This window comes from Theropithecus gelada, chromosome 5, assembly GCF_003255815.1.
Source record: "Theropithecus gelada isolate Dixy chromosome 5, Tgel_1.0, whole genome shotgun sequence".
In the NCBI taxonomy this organism is placed as follows: domain Eukaryota; kingdom Metazoa; phylum Chordata; class Mammalia; order Primates; family Cercopithecidae; genus Theropithecus; species Theropithecus gelada.
In genome coordinates, this window is record NC_037672.1 from 89436621 (window position 1) to 89444355 (window position 7735).

Genomic DNA, 7735 nt, shown 5'->3' on the forward strand with positions numbered 1-7735 from the left:
AATAATGTGATGTCATGGATATTTTATTTTGTTTTATTGTATACATTTTTTAAATTAAAAAAATGTAGGTGGAGTCAGGTCTTGCTTTGTTGCTCAGGCTGGTTTTGAACTCCTGGGCTCAAGTGATCTTCCTGCCCTGGGATCTCAAAGTGCTGGGATTGCATGCCTGAGCCACTGCACCCAACCTGCCATGGCTATTTTAAAGATTATTAATTGCTGTGTCAATACTACTAGTTTCTACTCCTTTATTTCATATGGCTTTAAATATAGTCTAGAAAAGACAAAAAATGAGAAGGATCATTGCTTCTGTCCATTTAGTCTCTTACTTAGAATCTACTTATTTATTTACTTAGTTTTCTATTGAGGTACGAAATTGAAATGCACATTGAAGTACACAAAATATGTTATACATATATAGCTCAATACATTTATATGTATGTATATACTCATGTAGCTACTATCTAGATCAAGATAAGAAAACCTGTAGCACCTGAGAAAGCTCCCTTGTGCTCCATCCTTGTCCATCCTTGGCCTTTACCAGAATTAACCACGATTCTGATTATTAGCATAATCCTTTAGTTTTGTATCTTTGTGGACTTCCTATCAATGGACTCACACAGGATTTCTCTTTTGTGTCTAGCTTCTTTCACTGCACATGTCTATGAGATTCATTCATGTTATTGCTTCTATCAGTAGACTTTTAAAATTTGTAGATAGCATTCCATTGTCAGAGTATATCAGAATTTATCCAGTTTCCAGTTCATGGGCATCCAGATTGTTTTCAGTATTGACTTATAAATAAAAGTGTTAAGAATATATGTTGGTCAGGTGCAATGGCTCATGCCTGTAATCCCAGTACTTTGGAAGACCAAAGAGGGTGAATCACTTGAGGTGAGGAGCTCGAGACCAGCCTGACTGAACCTTATCTCTACTAAAAATACAAAAATTAGCCAGGCGTGTTGGTGCACACTTGTAATCCCAGCTACTTGAGAGGCTGAGGCAGGAGAATCACTGCAAGAGAATCACTTGAATCCTGAAGGCGAAGGTTGCAGTGAGCCGAGATTGCACTACTGCACTCTAGCCTTGGTGATAGAGTGAGACTGTGTCTCAAAAAAACAAAAACAAAAACAGAGAAACCCCAACCCCCCCCCCAAAAAAACACCCAAAAGACAAAAAAAATTGGCATATGTCTTTTATTTGGCAGAAGCACTAATTTCTCTTTAGTGTATGCCCAGAAGCAGAATTGCTGGATCATAAGTGTACATTTAATTTTAGTGGTTATTGTCAAACTGTTTTCTAAAATGGCTGAACTCTCAGCAATAATGTACATATAAGAGCTACAGTTGCTCTGTATCCTGATCAATACTTTGTAGCTCAGTCTTTTTAATTTTACCCATTCTGGTGGATGTGTAGTGGTATCTCACTGTGGTCTGAACTTTCATTTCCCTGGTCAAAGATGAGGCTGACCAACTTTTCATATGCTTATAGGTCAGTTGGATACTTTTTAATGTGAAGTCCCTAAACTTTGTCCGTTTTAATTTTTGTTGTCTTTTTCTTATTGATTTGTAGAAGTTCTTTATGTCTTCTTTTTTAAAAATTTAATTTTATTTAAAAATTATTATTTATTTGTCATTGAGACATAATAGATGTACATATTTTCAGAGTACCTGTGACAATTTAATACAGCTGTATAATTTGTGAAGATCAAATCAGTGTAATTGAGATAGCCATCACCTGAAATATTTGTTATTTTTTATGCTAGGAATATTCGAGTTATTCTCTTCTAGCTATTTTGAAATATTCAATAGATTATTGTAAACTACAGTCACCCTAATCACAGTATTGATCTATTAAACACTGTCTTAAATATATTCTTGATATGAATCCTTTTTTGTACTACATATTACCAAATTTTCTCTCATTCTGTGGCTTTTTTGTTTACCATCTTTATAGAGAAGAATAGAAGTTAATTTTATTGAGATTCAATTTATTAAACATTTTATTGAGCCTCAATTTATTAAAACCTTTTTTTTGCTATTATAGGGTTTTTTTGTGTACTGTTGAAGAAATCTTTGCCTGTCAAGATTTCTTCAACAAGAAAATATTATCCTATATATCTTTTATAAACCTTCTTATTTTACCTTTTACATTCCTATCTATACTGTGTCTCAAATTAGCTTTTGAGTGTGATATGAGGTGGGGGTCAAGGTTTGTTTTTACTCCTATAAGGAGATCCAATTGCTCCAGCACTGTTTATGAAAAGGCTATACTTTCTCACTTCATTGTTACTTTTGTTGTAAATCAATTGACTGCACATACGTGGGTCTATTTCTGGATGGAGAAACTTCATTTTTAGCATATTTATTGTAAATATTCTAGTGGATACAGCATTGGGTTAAGCATCAGAAGCCCTGGCATCTTGGGCTGGTTTTACCAGGGAGAGCTGGGAGACTTGGGAGTGCAGGACATAGCAGTCTGTTTGCTGCCTCTTACAACACTCCCTCCTAGCATTGTGTGCCCTAACCTAGGTAGCTAGCTTGTGGCCCTCTTCCTCCTTCAGTTGCTCTGATTAGATCTTGGTGAACACGTGGCCCATACCTATAAAGCTACTGGATGGAAAGTGACCAGTTAAATTTTCCCTCTTGGGAATCTGACCCGATGGTTACAGGGACAAGATTTGCACTGAAAGATAATACAGAATAAGTGTGTGGCGGCCAGGCACAGTGGCTCATGACTGTAATCCCAGCACTTTGGGAGGCTGAGGCTGGTGGATCACTAGGTCAGGAGTTTGAGACCAGCCTGACCAACATGGTGAAACCCCGCCCATCTCTACTAAAAAAAACCAAAAACTAACCACGAGTGGTGGTGCGCACCTGTAATCCCAGCTACTCAGGAGGCTGGTAGGAGCTACTCAGGAGGCTGGTAATCAGGTAGGAGAATCTCTTGAACCCGGGAGGTGGAGGTTGTAGTGAGCTGAGATTGTGCACTCCAGTCTCAAAAAAAAAAAAAAAAAAGAAAGAAAGAATAAGAGTGTGGCTTAATAAAGGGATGAAGTTGTGGATCAAGTTAAACTTAAGAGAGAAGGTGCAGAAATAAAGTTGAGGAAGGCAGCTGACCAAGCAAGCAAAGATTGAGAATGGAAGAGCAGCAAAAAGAGGAGAGGAGATGAAAGACTGGATGAGGCAGTGACACGGATAGAAAGGTTGCCTGGGAGAGCTCTCCAAGAGACTCTTATTAACCCATCTTCCAACAATTGTTGGGGAAAGAGCAGGAAGGGTGAACAGAAGGGCCTGTGTAATTAAAATCACTGTGTCACCCAGAGGCAGTACAGGATGCTTTTTATAATTAAAAAAAAAAATCACATTATATTAGTCTGTTCTCATGCTGCAAATAAAGACATATCAAAGACTGGGTAATTTAAAAAGGAAAGAAGTTTAATTGACTCACAGTTCCACGTGACTGGGGAGGCCTCATGATCATGGCAGAAGGCAAATGAGGAGCAAAGTCACATCTTACATGGAGGCAGGCAGGAAAGCATGTGCAAGGGAACTGTCCTTTAGAAAACCATCAGATCTCCTGAGACTTATTCACTATCACAAGAACAGCATGGGAAAGACTTGCCCCCATGGTTCAGTTCCCTCACACTTGATCCCTCTCATGACATGTGGGAATTATGGGAGCTACATTTCAGGATGAGATTTGCGTAGGGACACAGCCAAACCATATCACACATAAAGATGTATTTCAACAATTTTCTTTCCTCCTTAGGCCTCCAAGCAACTTTAAAGATTGTTTTATACACGATCTTGTGAGTAGCATTTCTGGGAAAGCCCCAGTCTTTCTTATAAGCTCCCCCTCTTCTCACCCTGCATATGAGAGCCAAACTCGAGGGAAGCTGCTTTGCCTGAGTGAGGTTTGGGTTTAGTGCCTTCAATTTCCTGTCGGTTGTGTATTCTTATAAGAAGTCCTGGCTGGATGCAGTGGCTCACACCTGTATTCACAACACTTTGGGAGGCCAAGGTGGGAGGATCCCTTGAAGCTAGGAGTTCTAGACCCGCCTACAAAATATAGCAAGGCCTTGGCTCTACAAAAAAACTTTTTCTTTTTCTTTTTTCTTTTTTTTTTTTGAGACGAAGTCTCACTCTCTCAGGCTGGAGTGCAGGGGTGCAATCTCGGTTCACTGCAATCTCTACCTCCTGGGTTCAAGAGATTCCCCCTGCCTCAGCCTCCTGAGCAGCTGGCCCTACAGGTGCATGCCACCACACCCAGTTAATTTTTTGCATTTTAGTAGAGATGAGGTTTCATGATGTTGGCCACAATAGTCTCGATCTCCTGACCTTGTGATCTGCCCGCCTTGGCCTCCCAAAGTGCTGGGATTATAGGTGTGAGCCACCGTGCCGAGCCTACAAAAAAACTTTTTAAAAAATTAGCTTTGGTGGTGCCATGTACCTGTAGTCCCAGATGCTCAGAAGGCTGAGGTGGGAGGATGGCTTGAGCCCAGAAGATCAAGGTTGCTGTGTGCCATGATGGCGCCACTTCACTCCAGCCTGGGCAACTGAACAAGACCCTGTGCCCCCGCAACCCCCCACCTAAAAAAATCTTACTTCCATTCAAGCTAGTTTGTGTATTTCTTGCAACCAAACAAACTTTGACTAGAATTACCTGGATATTCTGTTGCTCCTCTGTGAAACAGAAGTTGTAAACCGTGCCCTGGTATTCAAGAGGGATGTTTGGGTGTGATAAGTACAACTTGCCACAGAAGCTGAGCACACACATATGTGGGCAGGACACAGTTAAAGAGCAGCAAGGGGCAGCCAGGGAATTGCTGAGGGGGATAAATAAAGAACACCAGTGCCTAGAATAGATATTTTTTTTCCTGCTAGAAACCAGGTGTAATTGTCCATTCATGAGATTACAGCAATGTGCTTTCCAAAACCTGGAGGAAAGGCTGCTTTCAGTGCTTCAGTGCTTCAGTGCTTTCATATACAGTGGGTATGACTGATGTCTCCCACAGTAAAGCGAGAAACTGCTTGTAAACGAGGACTTGAAGAATTTGTGAACAGCTAAAATGCCAACCTGAATGCAATTTGTTATTAGAAAGAGGAAATCAAATCCTTCCTTTTCCAAACCAAACTGATATGAGTCAAACTGTGTCCTTTTTGGATAAACAGTAGTTAAACAGAAAAAGCAGGGTCACTTTGGAGCATGCAAAGTTGGTAGTGCCAACCTGACACCGTCTGGGTGAGAGATGCTACTCTGGAGAGCACCAGCTTTCTGTGCCTGGAGAGTGTCTCTGCTGAGACAGGGATAGTGACCTGGATGAACACCTCTGTAACTGTCCACCACCCTCCTTTGCTCTAATGCTATACTCCCATCACTTTTTTTTTTTTTTTTTTTTTTTTTTTGAGACAGGGTCTTGCTCTGTTGCCTAGGCTGGGGTGCAATGGTGTGATCATGGCTTGTTGAAGTCTCAACCTCCTGGGCTTAAGCGATCCTTCCACCTCAGCCTCCAGAGTAGCTGAGACCACTGGCACATGCCACCATGTCCTGCTAACTTTTTGATTTTTTGTAGAGATGGAGTTTCACCATGTTGCCCAGGCTGATCTCTAATTTCTAGACCCAAGTGATCCACCTGCCTCGGCCTCCCAAAGTGCTGGGATTACAGGCATGAGCCACGGTGCCTGGCCAATTTGATAATATATCTTCCTCAGTATTTTGCTCATTAGAAGATAATGTCTCAGAAAGGAGTAGGAGTATTTTAGCCACTAGAAAGAAATATCCTTTACTGAAAAGTAACATATTTTCTGTCTGGTTTGTACATTTCAATGAGTTTGAATGGCAAAAGTCAGCATTCTTGTTTTCAGTCAACTCTGGTGCACTAATAAAACTAAGTGTAAGATCCTGGCTGGCAGCCTACCACAAATTAACTTCACAGTTGCTCCTAAGTCATCTATATTACCATAGAAGTTTATTTTAAAAACCAAACCATCTCTCCATTGCCGTAGGAATAATCCTGTGGGCCATAATTTCTAAAGGCATTTACACAAACTTTGCAGCAGGTACTTAAGAAATGTGTTTACATTGGAAGCATTCATATCTACAGAATTTCCAGCATTTCATTTGTGATAGAGCACATAGGAACAGAAATAGAACGTGAGAAATAAGCTTGTGTATTAGGTTGCTAAGGCTGCCATCACAAAATACCACAGCCTCAGTGGCTTAAACAATAGGCATTTATTTTCTCACAGTTTTGGCTGCAGGATGGTCTAGAATTCAGAGGTTTCCAATCTTTTGGCTTCCTTGGGCCACAATGGAACAAGAAGAATTGTCTTGGGCCACACATAAAATACACTAACACTAATGATAGCTGATGATCTAAAAAAAAAAAAAAATCTCAAAAAAGTGTGCTAATGTTTTAAGAAAGTTTATCAATTTGTGTTGGGCCACATTCAAAGCCATCCTGGGCCACATGCAGCCAGTGGGCCACATGCGGGTTGGACAAGCTTGTTGTAGATCAAGGTGCCAGCAGGGTTGGGTTCCTCTGAGGCTTCTATCCTGGGTTCTGTAGGTGGCTACCTTTGATTTACAGATGGCTCGCCTCTTGCTGCCTTTTCATATGGTCTTCCCTCTGTGCATGCAGGACCCTTCTTCTAAGGATGCCAGTCATGTTGGGTTTGTCCCTCTTCCTATTTAAAAAACAGATTTAGGGGGTACAAGTGCAATTTTGTTACATGGATATACTGTGGAGTGGTGAAGTCTGGGTTTTTAGTGTAACCATCACCTGAATAGCGTACGTTGTATCTATTAGGTAACTTCTCATTCCTCACCCTCCTCCCACTTTCCCACTTTTGGAGTCTCCAGTGTCTGTTATTCCACTCTGTAGGTCCATGTGGACCCATTGTTTAGCTCCTGCTTACAAATGACAACATGTAGTATTTGACTCTCTGTTTCTAAGTTTTTTCACTTAAGATAGTGGCCTCCAGTTCCATCCATATTGCTGTAAAAGACATGATTTCATTCTTTTTTATGGCTGAGTCGTTTTCATATAACTATATATATATATATATATATATATATATATACACACACCCCCCCCCACATTTTCTTTATCCAGTCATCCATTAATAGACACTTAGGTTGATTCCATATCTTTGCTATTATAAATGGTGCTATCATAAACATATGAGTCCAGATATCTTTTTAAACTTGTAAAAATTTTTAAATTTTCATCATGTCAGACAGGTAATATTTCATCGCCACAAGGTTCGAGGGTGACACGTCTCGTGTATGTATGTGAGCACCCAATCATCGTGCTCATGAACTACAAAAAGATCAGGTATCTTTTTCATATAATTATTTCTTCTCCTTAGGTTGGATACCTAGTAGTGGGATTGCTGGATTAAATAGTAGTTCTGGTTTTAGTTCTTTGAGAAATCTCCATACTGTTTTCTATAGAGGTTGTGCTAATTTACATTTCCACCAACAGTATACAAGCATTCCCTTTTCTCTGCATCCTTGCCAACATTTATTGATTTTGACTTTTGAATAATAGCCATTCTGACTGGTGTGAGATGATATAGCATTGTGGTGTTAATTTGCATTTGCCCTATGATTAGTGATTTTGAGCATTTTTTTCATGTGTTTGTTAACGGCTAGTATATCTTCTTTTGGAAAACATTCATGTCCTTTGTCCATTAAATTATTTTTTTAAAAATTTCAAGTTCTGTGGGTACAT

The 7735-nt window shown here is 39.9% G+C and overlaps 1 non-coding gene across 1 annotated transcript; it reads right to left on the reverse strand.

The window, feature by feature from the left end:
• Positions 1-7232: 7232 nt before the first annotated feature.
• On the reverse strand, positions 7233-7333 carry LOC112625651. Its single transcript, XR_003119731.1, has one exon. It is a non-coding gene; the product is annotated as a small nucleolar RNA U13 (small nucleolar RNA).
• Positions 7334-7735: the final 402 nt, after the last annotated feature.